Consider the following 16,827-nt stretch of genomic DNA (forward strand, 5'->3'; position numbering starts at 1 on the left):
CAGTCGTGTCCGACTCTCTGCGACCCATGGACTGCAGCATGCCAGGCCTCCCTGTCCATCACCAACTCCTGGTGTTTACTCATGGAGGCTTAGAGACAGTAAACAAAATGAGTGGAATGGAGGAGAACATGTTTAGTTCTATGATAAGTTTGCCCTATCCCCAAATTTACCAATTTGCCAATTCTACTTTTATCTGAATATAAACAATCTGGTTAAGAATTGGGGTGTGGTTAAGTGTGAGTCACTAGGCAAAGGTGAACACGAAGGTGCCCGTCTGCACACCAAGAAGGGGGCCCTGGCCAGAGTTCTGACTGCAGCCCGGCCGTGCGGACGGCCTGTGCGCAGACCTCCAGCCCCTGGACCATGTCCTTGATTAAACTACCCATTCTATGATACTTTGTTATCGCAGTCCAACCTAACTAAAACAACCTCTGAGGTTGGGGATAGTTGCCTCCAAATTACTATAAAGCCCAGTGACAAACTCATGGACTCACCTACTTTCTGATGTCTGTGATAGCCACAATTCTAAGTATTCTTATTTCTTGGTTCAGGGGCCACAGAAGAGAAGAGAGACAGGCATCATGAGAGCAGAGCTCCTGACTGATACCGTGACCCTACTTGAAAAGACCTAACCCTGTGTTTTTCAGGTATAGTTGATTCACAGTACTGTGTCGGGCGCTTCTGTGTTACACACACACATGTTTAACACCGCGTGTTTAGTGGGTGACTAGTGATAACGTCCTCTGCAGCCCAGGGAACACTGCCAGCGCCCTGTGGGGACCTGACGGGGAGGAAGTCCGACACGGCGGAGACGTGATGTGAACAGCTGATCATTTCTGCTCTACAGTGGAAACTAACAAATTGGGAAGCAACTATACTCCAATAAAAATTAATTTTAAAACATTTCTGCTGATTAGTTCTGTGTATATATATATTCTACTCCATATTTCCTACTGTGGTTTATTACAGGACATTGAATATAGTTCCCTGTGCTATACAGCAGGGCCTTGCTGTGTATCCGTTCTGTATATAATAGCTCGCATCTGCTAATTCCAAACTCCCAACCCATCCCCTGCCCGCTTGGCAACCACAGATCTGTTCTATATGTCTGTCAACACATTTTTAATATCCCATTACATTGGACAAGGAGATATACTCAGGATTTTAGGGAAACAAAAACTGAAGGAAATGACTATGCCACTAAATTTTTGGCCTTATGCCTTGACCTTTTTTTTTTAAAATGCCTTAATCATTTCACATTTAAGTTCCTTCATTTCTGAAATATAGATAATAACAGTATCTATCCCATGGAATCTTCATGAGGACTGTTATTTATACAGTAAGACATGTAGAACAATACCTAGTACTTAATTTTATGTATTAACTGTTATTAAAAATAATCATTATATCCTCTTTGGATAATGTGACGTATCAACAGTTAAAATATCAAATAAATCAACTCAGAAATTTAGAAAGCAGTAGAAATAAGGATATTGTCAAATATTTAAGAATAAATTCTAGGCATTGTGAGGCTTGAAACTTACACAAGCCTCAGAAAGAGGCGCCCTTCATAAGAAAATAAATACAAGCTTACAAATATAAAATTAGGAATGAAGGATGCTTACATTTGCAGTGCTCAGAAAGTTAAAACATAGATATGTGCCTCAGTAGGTGAGTTGTTCAAAAGCAATAGTGGGACATTCATACAATAGAATACCAAAAAGTCATTTATAATCATGAGATATGCACTAACATGGGAAGGGCTGCATACTAAGTGAGAAAAGCAAAATTCATTTTGGCAGATATGTTAGGTGGTCTAGCCAACATTCATTGTTTCAGTTTTCCTTACTAAGGGATCTTGGTATTTCTTAGTTGGGAGGCAATGTGCAATTTTTCTTTAAGGAAAGTTAGACAAATACCACAGATGGGCCAAGCAAAATAACAGGTAGACGTTTGGGTGGAAAACTGATGTAAACACCTTTCTTTCTAAAAAGGGCAAAGAAAGTTGATTCACTTGAGTTGTGCCTGTTTCCACATGTTTTGTCTTTCTGCGATCATGCTGAGGTCAGTGAACAGGACAAGTGGGGTCAAGTAAACTAGACGGGACGACACCTCACAGCTCATTCCTAAGGATTCAGAAAGGGCGCATTCATACTAAGGGAAGGACACCTCACAGCTCGTTATCGTGGGTTCAGGAGGGGCAAGTTCATGCTAGCCGAGTTCTGTGTCACAGACTGGAAGTAAGACCTTTCTACTCCTATTGCACGAAAATTTTCTTCCATTTGTGACCTAAGGCATATTTTGTCATCTATCCTTCTTACTCTCTCTTCTCTCCTTATGGAAACTGTAGAAAGAAAGAAAGTGAAGTCGCTCAGTCGTGTCTGACTGTTTGTAACCCCATGGACTGGAGCCTACCAGGTTCCTCCATCCAAGGGATTTTCCAGGCAGGTGTACTAGAGTGGGTTGCCATTGCCTTCTCCAGGAGATCTTCCCGACCCAGGGATTGAACCTGGGTCTCCCACATTGCAGGCAGACGCTTAACTGTCTGAGCCACCAGGGAAGTCTATGGAAACTGTAAGCTACTTTCAAAAAAATTTTTTTTCAAGATGAGTGCTTTAATTTTTCCAGTTAGCATCGTTTGTATCAGTAACTACAATATTTTTAGATCTCACATTATCTAGTCAGTAAAGATTTATTTTTTTGAGGGTATGAGTAGGAACGGGAAGACAGGAAATACAGAAAGTCAGACTTCACACTTGGATCAAAACGTCAAATTGTTTTCTTCTTTGCAGCAAAACTATACTACAGAATTGTGTGTTTTAGCTTTAATTCCATGACTCATCATGGATTGGATTGGGAGTTTGTGAAAAAGAAAATCTTGCTACAGTCAGAGTGCTTATGCACTGATAATTCTTTTCTGTATCATCAGATGCAAACACATTTCCTCTTGTAATGTCACTGAAGCCAGGAAGACATGTGCCCAAGGCTTGTTCTCCCAGCTGCGCAGAGCAGCCTGCTGAGCTTCTGGAAGTGCTTTCATTGGAGGCTGTGCTGTGTGGTCTTCTGAGCATCACAAAAGGAAATACCTCTGCCAAGGTTCCCACACTGACCAGCACACCAGATTCAATGGACACGTTCATCAGTAGTGACGGACCATCACAGTGGACAATAAGTCAGACACTTTCAGTATCCAGTCCTTTGGCAGATGCTGTAGTAGCTGCAAGAACTGGGCATTTTCTGCAAAGAAAATCCCCAAGAGTTTGCTCTCTGTTCCAGATCACAGTGAATATGCATGGTTGCTGCTTTTTCCTGGCGAAGAAGTTACATTAAAATCTGCTTTCTTCTCAGTCTCAACAAAAGCCATAGTTGTTATTTATTTATTTATTTTTTTCATCACCTATGCTTTACAGAATTTCTACAGGTTTTTCTCATTTTGAGTACTAGCCAGCTGGGAGAATGGTCTTCTGCTCTACTTGCTTATCTAACAGGCACAAACAAATAGTTTAACTTCTAAAACCCCTCAGCTAAGCTTTGAATTTCCTCTGGGAAAACTGCACTAAACATAAGGGTTTGATGTTCATTCAATTGCTGAGCAGGAAATTAGCTTTTTTATTTCTGGTCCATAATTCATATCCAGCATGCAGTCAGCTTCATCTAAAATTAAATATTTAAGTTCTCTGAGACCAATGATTTTTTTTTTTATCTATGATATCTGTTAGTCTTCTAGAAGTAGCACATAATAATCATAGCCTTGTAATGTCTGAGAAAGACAGGGGCCACCTTTCATGATTCAGGCACTCTGGTAGGCAACTGACAGACTTCTTTGCTTTTATTACACATAAATAGAGATAGGGATTACTTTTTCACTTTACATACAATGAAACATAGGCCTGGAGAGGTTCAATAACTTATCTTCTAAGTAGCAGAAGCAGGAACCATTTGGGACTTTATGGATAATGCTAATCTGAGAAGAAGAAATGCTAACAGGAATCTTTATAAAGTTGGTCTGCATTTTGAAGCATTCAAGAGAGGCTGCCCCAACCTTCCTATGAAGTGAGAAGAGAAACACTGTGCTTCCTTGTTTCTATAGTTAGGACGGCTTTAGTTAAAGTGAAGGGCAGGCAAAGTGAGTCTTGGGGCCTTCTCCATCTCTGCACTTGATGGCCCCTGCTTAGCACCATCCATGTGGTCACCCGGGACCTGAGTCTGGGCCAGCTTCCCTTAGTCTTTGCTGTCAGTCATGGAGGGAAGGTAATTGCAGAAGAGCATTGTCCTGAGGAAGTTTAGTTCATAGAATTTGGAAACAAACAGACTGGGTTCAAAAAACAGGTCCTCCACTTATTAGTTCTGTCACTTTGGATAATGCAAGTACTCATTCCAAAAATTTGGAATATGGAAAGTTTGTCACACGGTTGTATAAGCATTAGAGATGATGTAGATGAGTGATGAGGCCCACAGTAGGTGCCATTAAGATATAGCTGCTACTCACAGTTGATAGCAGAATTTTGGGTAGATAGGAAACCAAGGAAAGAAGAGAAGGGAAAAGCAAGGGAGAAAGGGAAAGAAACACCAAATGGAAGGCAGAGATCCAGAGAACAGCAAAGAGAGGCAAGAAGGTCTTCCTCTAAGAACAGTGAAAAGAAATAGAGGAAAACAACAGAGACCTCTTCAAGAAAAATGGAAATATCAAAGGAACATTTTGTCCAAAGATGGCACAATAAAGGGCAGAAATTGTAAAGACCTAACAGAAGCAAAAGAGATTAAGAAGAGATGGAAAGAATACACAGAAGAACTGGATGAAAAAGATCTTAATGACCTGGATAACTAAGATGGTGTAGTCTCTCCCTCAGAGCCAGACATCCTGGAGTGTGAAGTCAAGGGGGTCTCAGGAGGCGCTGCTGCCAGTAAAGCTAGTGCAGGTGATGGAATTCCAGCAAAGCTATTTAAAATCCTAACATATGATGCTACTGAAGTGCTGCACTCAATTTTTCAGCAAATTTGGAAAACTCAGCAGTAGCCATAGGACTGGAAAAGGTCAATCCTCAACCCAGTTCCCAAGAAAGGTGGTACTAAAGAATGTTCAAACCACCAGACAATTGCACTCATCTCCCATGCTAGTGAGGTTATGCTCAAAATTCTCCAAGCTAGGTTTCAGCATTATGTGAACCAAGAACTTCCAGATGTTCAAGCTGGGTTTATAAAAGGCAGAGGAACCAGAGATCAAATTGCCAACATTTGTTGGATCATAAAGAAAGCAAGGGAATTCCAGCAAAACACCTACCTCTGTTTAATTGACTATGCTAAAGCCTTTGACTGTGTGGATCACAACAAACTGTGGGAAACTCTTAAAGAGATGGGAATACTAGCCCATCTTACCTGTATCCTGAGAAAGCTGTATACAGGTCCCGAAATAACAGTTAGAACTCTGTATGGAACAACTGACTGGTTCAGGATTGAGAAAGAAGTATGACAAGCCTGTTAATTATCATACCGTTTATTTAATTTATAGGCAGACCATATCATGCAAAATGCTGGGCTGGGTGAGTTACAAGCTGGAATCAAGATTGCTGGGAGAAATATTAACAACCTCAGATAGGTGGATGATACCACTGTAATGGCAGAAAGAGAAGAGGAACTAAAGAGCCTCTTGATGAGGGTGAAGGAGGAGAGTGAAAAAGTCGGCTTAAAACTCAATATTTTAAAAAATACAATCATGGGATCCTGTCCCATCAGTTCATGGCAAATAGAAGGGGAAAATGTGGAAGCAGTGACAGATTTCCTCTTTTTGGGCTCTAAAATCACTGCAGGTGGTAACTGCAGCCATGGAGTTAAAAGATGATTGCTTCTTGGCAGGAAAGCTATGACAAACCTAGACAGTGTGTTAAAAATCCAAGAAATCACTTTGCAGACAAAGGTCCATATAGTCAAAGCTATGGTCTTTCCAGTAGTCATGTACAAATATGAGAGCTGGCCCATAAAGAAGGGAGAGTGCTGAAGAACTGATGCTTTCAAACTGTGGTGCTGGAGAAGACTCTTGAGAGTTCCTTGGAAAGCAAGATCAAACCAGTCAATCTTAAAGGACATCAATCCTAAATACTCTTTGGAAGGACTGACACTGAAGCTGAAGCTCCAATACTTTGGCCACCTGACTTGGAAATCTGACTCATTGGAAAAGACCCTGATGCTGGGAAAGACTGAAGGCAGAAGGAGAAGGGGATGACAGAGGATGAGATGGTTGGATGGCATCACTGATGCAATGGACATGAACTTGGGCAAACTCCGGGAGCTGGTGAGGGACAGGGAAGCCTGGTGTGCTGCAGTCCATCGGGTTTCAAAGAGTTAGACATGACTTGGTGACTGAACAACAACAAAATGAAGCCAATACTTTTCCAACAAAAAAATAAAAGGAAAAAATTTAGGGATTGATTATGTTACTAGAGTCAAAAGCATATCCTTAGATAATTTATAGTCATCCCAGTTTAAAATGAAAAATATGTACATTTGGAACTATATCTCAGCTTGGGCTTACATTGCCTACTTTGTATTATCACCTTCATTTGCTCTTCTTTGGAGATTTTCTATCTTGAAAACGAGACTGGATCAGCCTCCCTTTGGCAGATGTCCCTTTTTTTTTTTTTTTTCCATTTATTTTAGTTGGAGGCTAATTACTTTATAATATTGTAGTGGTTTTTGTCATACATTGACATGAATCAGCCATGGATTTACATGTATTCCCCATCCCGATCCCCGCTCCCACCTCCCTCTCCACCCGATTCCTCTGGGTCTTCCCAGTGCACCAGGCCCGAGCACTTGTCTCATGCATCCAGCCCAGGGTCCCTTTTATTGGCACTGAGATTCTACTGAGAATGGGACACTGTCCAATGTCTTTCCTTCTCCCTCAACTTGGAAACAGAGGGAAAAAAAAACTCCCATGAAAATGTCGGGAGACAGTTCCCCATGGATCTCTCGGGTTTCTGCAGAATTCACAGGCAGAACTAACTGCCCTTTCGTTCTCATTTGTCTTCTCCCAGACTGTATAAAGGGGAAGCCTTGGAAGACAGTGTTGGCGTCTCCACACGGAGCAAAGCATGGGCTTGCTTATTGTCCAGTGTAATAAAGATAACGCTTCCCTCGGGGACTAAAGTTGACGGGTTTGCTCTGAGGCCATCAATAGATTCAAATTCTCTATACTTGGGATTCCACTGTCTGCTCTGTACCCGTTTGGGCTCTCTGCTCCACACAACGGGACTGAGGAGCAAGAGAACCAATCTGAATGTAAATCTTGTGCTGCTTGCTGTGCTGTGATTAATGAAGCCCGTTGTCTCTAATCCACGATTCTCTTGTCTTCTGCCATCATGAAGCTGACAGACCAACTTGTGAGCTTGAGAGGAGATAAAAATTCACTTCCTTCACAGTTCTTGACACAGAGCTTGTGAAAACTCTGAAATGTACTGTTGCCAGCTCAGAGGACTCGGGAATTTCTTCTGATTACTAAGTACGGGTGGCTTAGGGAAACTCACAGGAGAGGTAACACCTGAACTACATCTTGAAAGATGAGAAGTTGGCCAAGTGGGATGAATACCAGGAAGAAGAAATGAGACACAGGTATGCACATGTTTGTGAGAAGCTGGAATGTTCGAGTTCAGATTCAAGGGAGTGGGCATGGCAGGAAGTAACCTAAAAAGCAGTCTGGGACTACTCTTCAGTAAAGAAAGAAGAAAGCCTGATCTCTGGATTTTCTGCCCTACTAAATAGTCTCATGTGAACAGTCTCACTTTACTAGTACAGAAGCTTTTTTAGGTGTTACTAGCCTATTGGAGAAGGAAATGGCAACCCACTCCAGTGTTCTTGCCTGGAGAATCCCAGGGATGGGGGACCCTGGTGGGCTACCGTCTATGGGGTCACACAGGGTCGGACATGACTGAAACGACTTAGCAGCAGCAGCAGCAGCCTATTTGAAGAAATTCAGTCTCAGAAACTTTAACTTCTCTAAGAATAATCAGTTAATAAATACTAGAACGATGATATAAAACCAATGCGCTTTCTTTCAGCCACTCTGAGGAGCTTTTGATTCTTATTCTGTAGGTAGCATTAGGAACCATCTGTTTTTCGCTGCTGTTGTTTGTTCATTTTCCTTTTTCTTTCAGGTCAGGGTATCCTAATTAAGAACATCATAGTTGGACAGTTTAGAAGCAGCATGAGGTTTTTGAATAGGGGTAATCTGGCAAGAGTGAGTAGTTACAAGATAATTTTAAGGATGCACTTGAGCATTTTTTGATGATCCAGCGGATGTTGGCAATTTGATCTCTGGTTCCTCTGCCTTTTCTAAAACCAGCTTGAACATTCTGGAAGAGATGGGAATACCAGACCACCTGACCTGCCTCTTGAGAAACCTATATGCAGGTCAGGAAGCAACAGTTGGAACTGGACATGGAACAACAGACTGATTTCAAATAGGAAAAGGAGTATGTTAAGGCTGTATATTGTCACCCTGCTTATTTAATTTATATGCAGAGTACATCATGAGAAATGCTGGGCTGGAAGAAGCACAAGCTGGAATCAAGATTTCAGGGAGAAATATCAAAAACCTCAGATATGCAGATGATACCACCCTTATGGCAGAAAGTGAAGAGAAAAAAAGCCTCTTGGTGCAAGTGAAAGAGGAGAGTGAAAAAGTTGACTTAAAGCTCAACATTCAGAAAACTAAGATCATGGCATCTGGTCCCATCACCTCATGGGAAATAGGTGGGGAGACAGTGGAAACAGTGTCAGACTTTATTTTTGGGGGCTCCAAAATCACTGCAGATGGTGATTGCAGCCATGAAATTAAAAGCTTACTCCTTGGAAGGAAAGTTGTGACCAACCTAGACAGCATATTAAAAAACAGAGACATCACTTTGCCAACAAAGGTCCATCTAGTCAAGGCTATGGTTTTTCCAGTGGTCATGAATGGATGTGAGAGTTGGACTATAAAGAAAGCTGAGCACCAAAGAAGTGATACTTTTGAACTGTGGTGTTGGAGAAGACTCTTGAGAGTCCCTTGGACTGCAAGGAGATCCAACCAGTCCATCCTAATGGAGATCAGTCCTGGGTGTTCATTGGAAGGACTGATGCTGAGGCTGAAACTCCAATACTTTAACCACCTCATGCGAAGAGCTTACTTATTGGAAAAGACCCTGATGCTGGGAGGGATTGGGGGCAGGAGGAGAAGGGGACGACAGAGGATGAGATGGCTGGATGGCATCACCGACTCAATGGACATGGGTTTGAGTAAACTCCAGGAGTTGGTGATGGACAGGGAGGCCTGGCGTGCTGCAATTCATGGGGTCGCAAAGAGTCAGACACGACTGAGCGACTGAACTGAACTGAACTGAACTGAACATTTTTAAGGGGCCTGGAACTGGGTATGTGGAGAAGAGACTAATTAATGGACTTTGGAAGTGTAGTATATAATGAAGATGAAATGATTTTAAAAAGGCACAGAGTTTATAGCTGGAATGACTCTATAATTTCAGTTAACTGAAATAGATGATTCTAGTTAAGGAATCTTGAGGGACAACATTATTAAGTTCATGAAACAAGTGAGATGACAAACAGTACATTTCTTTTTTAATTTTTTAATTAATTAATTTATTTTAATTGGAGGCGAATTGCTTTACAATATTGTGGTGGTTTTTGCCATACACTGACACGAATCAGCCACAGGTGCACCCCCTCCCACCTCCCTCCCCACCCCATCCCTCTGGGTCATCACAGGGCACCAGCTTTGCATGCCCTGCTTCATGCACTGAACTTGGACTGGTCATCTATTTCACATATGGTCATATACATGTTTCAGTGCCATTCTCTCAAGTCATCCCACTCTCGCCTTCTCACACAGACTTCAAAAGTTTGTTGTTTATCTCTGTGTCTCTTTTTCTGTCTTGCATATAGGGTCATTGTTACCATCTTTCTAAGTTCCATATATATGCGTTAGTATACTGTATTGGTGTTTATCTTTCTGACTTACTTCACTTTGTATAATGGGCTCCAGTTTCATCCATCTCATTAAAACTGATTCAAATGTATTCCTTTTAATGGCTGAGCAATATTCCGTGGTGTATATGTACCACAGCTTCCTTATCCATTCGTCTGCCGATGGGCATCTAGGTTCCTTCCATGTCCTGGCTATTATAAGCAATGCTGCAATGAACACTGGGGTACACGTGTCTCTTTCAGTTCTGGTTTTCTCGGTGTGTATGCCCAGCAGTGGGATTGCTGGGTCATATGGCAGTTCTATTTCCAGTTTTTTAAGGAATCTCCACACTGTTCTCCATAGCGGCTGTGCTAGTTTTCATTCCCACCAACAGGGTAAGAGTGTTCCCTTTTCTCCACACCCTCTCCAGCATTTATTGCTTGTAGACTTTTGAATGGCAGCCATTCTGACTGGCGTGAGATGGTACCTCATTTTGGTTTTGATTTGCATTTCTCTGATAATGAGTGATGTTGAGCATCTTTTCATGTGTTTGTTAGCCATCTGTGTGTCTTCTTTGGAGAAATGTCAAACAGTATAAGTTTTGGAATAAGAAACGTTCAGTTTTTCATTGAGTAGGCAAATTATTGTTTTCTTTGGTAACTACAGTCTAATAATTAAAATTATAAAATCTTGCAGAGACAGCATTTTCAAACGTGTTTACCTCCCAGCAAGAAACAAAAACACACGCGAAATGTTACTGAGTTGGTGGCCTGGACCTGTGCTGGGGACCTAACCAGGGCTTGAGACCCCTTGTTCCAGCCTTGGAGGTTCTTCTTCTGCTCACACAGCCAGTAACGAAATGAATGCTGAGACTGAAACAGCACAAGTTTTATTCAATGTTGAAAGAATGCTGAAGCAGAAACTTAGTTTGCAAATTAACTTCTCAATTCAGTTGGGATAGAGGCACCACATGAGTATGAGGGTCACAATAAAGGAGAGGGAACTGGAAAGAGTGGGAGGAGCATTCGTGACCTATCTGAGAACAAAAGTGTGGTTTGGACCACACTTTCATGGAGCTGATGCAGCACTGTTCTTCCGGCTTTGTGTGAGCTCCTCCCATCGTCATGGATTTAATTGCCAACCATCATGGCACTGGTGGATGCCTCATTCAGCATGCTCACATTATTATGACAAGTGTATAATGAGGATGCAATCTAATGGATATCAGATCTTCTGCAAATTTGGGCCTAGTTGGTTCTAATTTGTTGTTGTGCAATTGCTCATTCATGTCTGACTCTTTGTGACCCCATGGATTATAGCATGCCAGGCTTTCCTGTCCTTCACTATCTCCCAGAACTTGTTCAAATTCATCTCCATTGAGTTAATGATGCCATCAAACATCTCATCCTCTGTTTCCCCCTCCTCCGGCCTTCAATCTTTCCCAGCATCAGGGTCTTTTCCAGTGAGTTGGCTCTTCGCATCAGGTGGCCAAAGTATTGGAGTTTCAGCTTCAATATCAGTCCTTCCAATGAATATTTAGGACTGATTACCTTTAGGATGGACTGGTTGGATCTCTTTGCAGTCCAAGGGACTCTCAAGAGTCTTCTCCAGCATCACAGTTCAAAAGCATCAACTCTTTGAAACTCAGTCTTCTTTATGGTCCAACTCTCACATCTGTACATGTCTACTAGAAAAACCATAGCTTTAACCATATGGAGCTTTGTCAGCAAAACAATGTCTCCGATTTTTAATATGCTGTCTAGGTTCGTCATAGCTTTTCTTCCAAGGAACAAGTGTCTTTTAATTTCATGATTCTAACTAATTCTTGTTTTCCTTTTTGCAGCTTCTTCCAACTTAGAAACTTAGATAAAAGCAATTGGTTTCCATTTGAGGGAGGCGTATGATTGCAAAGCAACAGAGTTGGTAACAAATAGACTTTGTAAGAAGGATTAGAATGCTAATTTATCCACTCCACCTTTTACTGTGTTTCATTAAATATAACTAGTAATATTATTACGTGGCTTGTGGCTCAGGTGGTAAAGAATCTACCAGTAATGCAGAGAGACAGGTTTGATCCCTGGGTCGGGAAGATCCCCTGAATGAGGAAATGGCAACCCACTCCAATATTCTTGCCTGGAGAATCCCATATTATTTCAGTTTTTCACTTAAATAATGGTATCTCTCCCCAACTAAACAATTATGATTCAAGACAATGGAGGGATTTTCTTCTTTTTAACACCCTCTCATCATTTCTCTTTGGAGAAGGCAATGGCAATCCACTTCAGTCCTCTTGCCTGGAAAATCCCATGGACTGAGGAGCCTGGTAGGCTGTAGTCCATGGGGTCGCTAAGAGTCGGACACGACTGAGCCATTTCACTTTCATTTTTCACTTTCACGCATTGGAGAAGGAAATGGCAACTCACCCCAGTGTTCTTGCCTGGAGAATTGCAGGGACGGGGGAGCCTGGTGGGCTGCGGTCTCTGGGGTCACACAGAGTCGGACACAACTGAAGCAACTTAGCAGCAGCAGCACCAGCAGCATTTCTCTCTGAAACTCGCTCCAAAAGTTGAGTTCTGGAAAACATCTGAAGCAAGGATTGCTTGCGAGGAGGAAAAAGACAAACATTTCTGTAACTTGGGTAATTGACTTGACTTATTTCTTAAATAAAGCTCGAATGATTTATACCACCTGTGGATTTAACTGTATTTCTCCTATAATTAAAAAAAAATGTAGCTTTTCTTGAAAATGAAAATGAAAAGTTTTCTTTACAAAACTTTTTTCTCAAGTCTAAAGATTTTGTATATGCACACAGCAAGTTTTAGATCATTGTTTAATCAGAGCTCCGGTTAACTGACTGATTCACTATCACCACTAATGCCAGGATAACATTTCTCACTTTTTAATAGAGACGACTGGCTGAATGTAAACCAAAGTTTGTTCATTCTGATACATTGTTAATAACCAACTCATTCTCAAGCTTTTTTTTTTTTTCCTGTGTGTGTGCAAACCACAAGGAAATACAAGAAAGAGAGAGAGAAAGAGAACTGTTACATGGTGTGTGTGTGTTAGTCACTTCAGTTCAGTTCAGTTCAGTTCAGTTCAGTTGCTCAGTCGTGTCTGACTCTTTGCAACCCCATGGACCGCGGCACGCCAGGCCTTCCTGTCCATCAGCAACTCCCGGTGTTTACTCAAACTCATGTCCATCGAGTCGGTGATGCAATCCAGCCATCTCATCCTCTGTCGTCCCCTTCTCCTCCCACCCTCAATCTTTCCCAGCATCAGGGTCTTTTCAAAGGAGTCAGCTCTTCACATCAGGTGGCCAAAGTATTGGAGTTTCAGCTTCAACATCAGTCCTTCCAGTGAACACCCAGGACTCCTGTCCTTTAGGATGGGTGCCCTAAGGAGCTCTGGGGAGGCAATGTCTGATCCCAAGGTCATCTTTTGCGTTTTCCGCCTGGGCCTTGGGCAGCCTGTGTGGGGAAGCAGTCAATAATCCAAATCAACCTGCTTTATGGGCACGGCTCTCAGTCAGTTGTGGAAGGTGGTGAGATCTTCTTGAGGTCCTTGGTCTATAGTGGCCAGCTGCCTATAATTAACAGGTTTTAGTTTACATTTACATTGTTTACATTTAGTTTACATTGTTTTATGCCCTCAACCAGGCAGAAGAGAAAGTGGTCCATCCAGGTTAACTTCAAGCAGCAGATAGACCCAAGGCTAGGCATTTACAACTAGTCTCCTGTTTGCATTTCTTGGGGCAAGAAAAAGATGGAGTTTAGCCTGGACACGTAAAGCTAGACTCCTGTTTGCATTTCCTAAAACAGGAGTTAGATGGGCCCCAGGTTAGATATTTACAGCCAGCCTCCTGTTTGCTCTCCAAAATAGAAGTAACAATGAAAGCAGAGTAAATAGCCAGGTTTTGTCTCCTGTAGAAACCTTAAGATAACAGCTATGCCAGGTGTGAAGAGGGGCTAAACCTCGTTTGAGTAAAGGATCAAGAGGTCATATGTTTCCCGTGCTAGGGGTGAGGGAGACATGTGGGTTGCCAAGGAGTCCAATACAACTGAGTGACTAAACAACAAGAAAGGCTCCTTGGGGAGGGAAAGATGGGGTTGCTGCTCAGGCCCTAAGTCGTGCCCGACTCCTTGTGACCCTGTGGGCCGCAGCACGCCGGGCTTCCCTGTCCTTCTCTATTTCTCGGAGCTAGCTCAAACTCATGTCCATTGAGTTGGTGATGTCATCCAACCGTCTCATCCTCTGTCACCCCCTTCTCCTCCTGCATTCAAACTTTCCCAGCATCAGGGTCTCTTCCCATGAGTCAGCTCTTTGCATCAGGTGGCCAAAGTACTGGAGCTTCAGCATCAGGCCTTCCAATAAATATTCAGAGTTAATTTCCTTTAGGATTGACTGGTGGGATCTCCTTGCAGTCCAAGGGACCCCCAAGAGTTTTCTCTAGCACCACAGTTTGAAAGCATCAATTCTTTGGCTCTCAGCCTTCTTTATGGTCCAACTCTCATATCTGTACATAACTACTGGAAAAACCATAGCTTTGAGTATATGGATCTTTGTTGGCAAAGTGATGTCTCTGCTTTTTAACATGCTGCTTAGGTTTGTCACAGTTTTTCTTCCAAGGAGCAGGCATCTTTTAATTTTGTGGCTGCAGTCACCATCCAGTGATGTTGGAGACAGAGAAAATAAAATCTGTCACTGTTTCTACTTTTTCCCCATCTATTTGTCATGAAGTGATGGGACCAGATGCCATGACCTTAGTTGTGTTTTTTTTTTTAATATTGAGTTTTAAGCCAGCTTTTTCACTCTCCTCCTTCACCCTCCTCATGAGGCTCTTTAGTTCTTCCTCACTTTCTGCCATAAGGGTGGTTTCATTTGCATATCTGAGGTTATTGATATTTTTCCTGCAATACTGATTCTAGCTTGTAAGTCATCTAGCCCAGGGTGTTGCATGATGTGTTCTGCATAGAAGTTAAATAAGCAGGGTGACAATATACAGCCTTGACATACTCACTTCCCGATTTTGAACCAGTCCATTGTTCCATGTCTGCTTCTAACAGTTGCTTCTGTCTTGCATACAGGCTTCTCAGGAGACAGGACAGGGCACACCTCATAATATGTGATGCTAATTCATGATCCCATAGGCCTTTGGGCTGGAATCCATCTTGGAAAAAAAAGTTGAGCTCAAATGTCAGGAAGGGTCCTAAGATCAAAGGTCATGTTTAGATGCCTAAATTTGTCTAGCAATGTAAGACAAAAGTCATAAAAATTATAATCATATTTAGCATTCATTTAATCCCATGTAGTTAATTTTTGTTCTCTTTGAGTCCAGTTTTTCCATTAGTTTTGTTGACCTTGTCTGATGATTGAGGATGACAGAGACGGTGATGATTTCAAGATGTTTGTGAGGTTTTTGTTAAGGTTTATGTAATTTGCCCAGTGAAGTGGTTACCTTGATCACTGGAGATTGTAGAAAGTACACCCCAAGTGGAAAACACATTTTCTAGCCATTTCCTTTTCTTTGTGAGGGCATTGATAGTTTCCAGTGAATGGTGTCAGATTCGTGATCTCTGAAAGAGAAGAAGTACCTTCGGGACCAGGGGCCAGGCTTGATCACTCAAGAGCTTTTGTGTGGCAGAATTTTATTAAAGTAAGAAAATGGACAGAGGAAGTTTCTGACATAGGCATCAGAAGGGGGACAGAGAGTGCCCCCCTGCTAGTCATATCAAGGCCTTATATACTTTTACCAGATCCGCTCCCACCACATGCATCTTAAATTAACAAGATTGGAACTAGCAATAAGAAGGTCTCACCAGAAGGTTGTTGTTAAGGAGAAACATGTCCTGAACAAGACACCTTTTGGGGACTTCCCTGGTGGTCCAGTGGCTAAGACTCTGAGAGGGAGCTCGGGTTTGATCCCTGGCCAGGGAATTAGATCCCACATGCTGCAACTAAGACAGAAATGAATAATAAATATTATTTTTAAAAAGATACATTGTTATATTGACTAAGACAAAGCAATGTAGAAAAAAAGCTTGTCCCTTTCTCCTCCTTGAGAGTTCAGGACCCCTTTCTCCTCCTCAGGGACCCCAGACTTCTTATCAACTTGCCTAGGAATTGACTCTCTCATTATCAGCCCTACAGGCAAGGAAGGCTTTAACTCATCAAATAAATAAATGAAGTTTGCCAGGGAGCTGGGACAAGCCAAGTGGCCATCTTGATTTCCCATGCCCCTGACTATTTGATTTACAGTTCTTGTTTACGCATTTAAATTCTCTGATTTAGGAGTAGACTGTTGCCAGGCTACAAGGACATCAGGATAGCAAAAGTCTGACAATGAGGGGTTAATCTTTTCATAGAAATGGTCGAGAAAAACTGCCTTCTCTTAACAGAGAGAGAAAGAAGTCGAATTCCAGCACTGTATTATCTCATTATTAATAACAAAATTCAATTACCTAATTAAATTCAATCTAGTCTTAATCCTGACAATGTACAGATTTTTTTCTCAAAGTTCCTTTTTCACAAAGCTTCTTTACTTTCTGGATCCTTATTAATTTGTCCTATCTTTTCCCCATGCATAGGGTTTCCCAATAGCTGACAGCTCAATGGTAAAGAATCCTCCAGCAATGAAGGAGACTCAGCAGATGCAGGTTGGACCCCTGGGTCAGGAAGATCCCCTGGAGGAGGCAGCCAGCTGTATGACAAAATTCTCCTTTTTACCTCAACAAAGGAATCTCTAGTCTACATACCTTCTCTTAAGGACAACATATCCTACTTGTTTGAAACACTGAAATACTTCCCTTATCATTTAGCAGCTTTAATTATGTGTTATAATTTTTTAAACTTTAAAAGACCTTAACAAGACT

The 16,827-nt window shown here is 41.9% G+C and overlaps 1 pseudogene; it reads right to left on the minus strand.

The window, feature by feature from the left end:
- Positions 1–2,825: 2,825 nt before the first annotated feature.
- LOC122439441 lies at positions 2,826–3,737 on the minus strand (annotated as a pseudogene).
- Between the last annotated feature and the right edge of the window lie 13,090 nt (positions 3,738–16,827).

The sequence above is a fragment of the Cervus canadensis genome, chromosome 4, assembly GCF_019320065.1.
Source record: "Cervus canadensis isolate Bull #8, Minnesota chromosome 4, ASM1932006v1, whole genome shotgun sequence".
In the NCBI taxonomy this organism is placed as follows: Eukaryota; Metazoa; Chordata; class Mammalia; order Artiodactyla; family Cervidae; genus Cervus; species Cervus canadensis.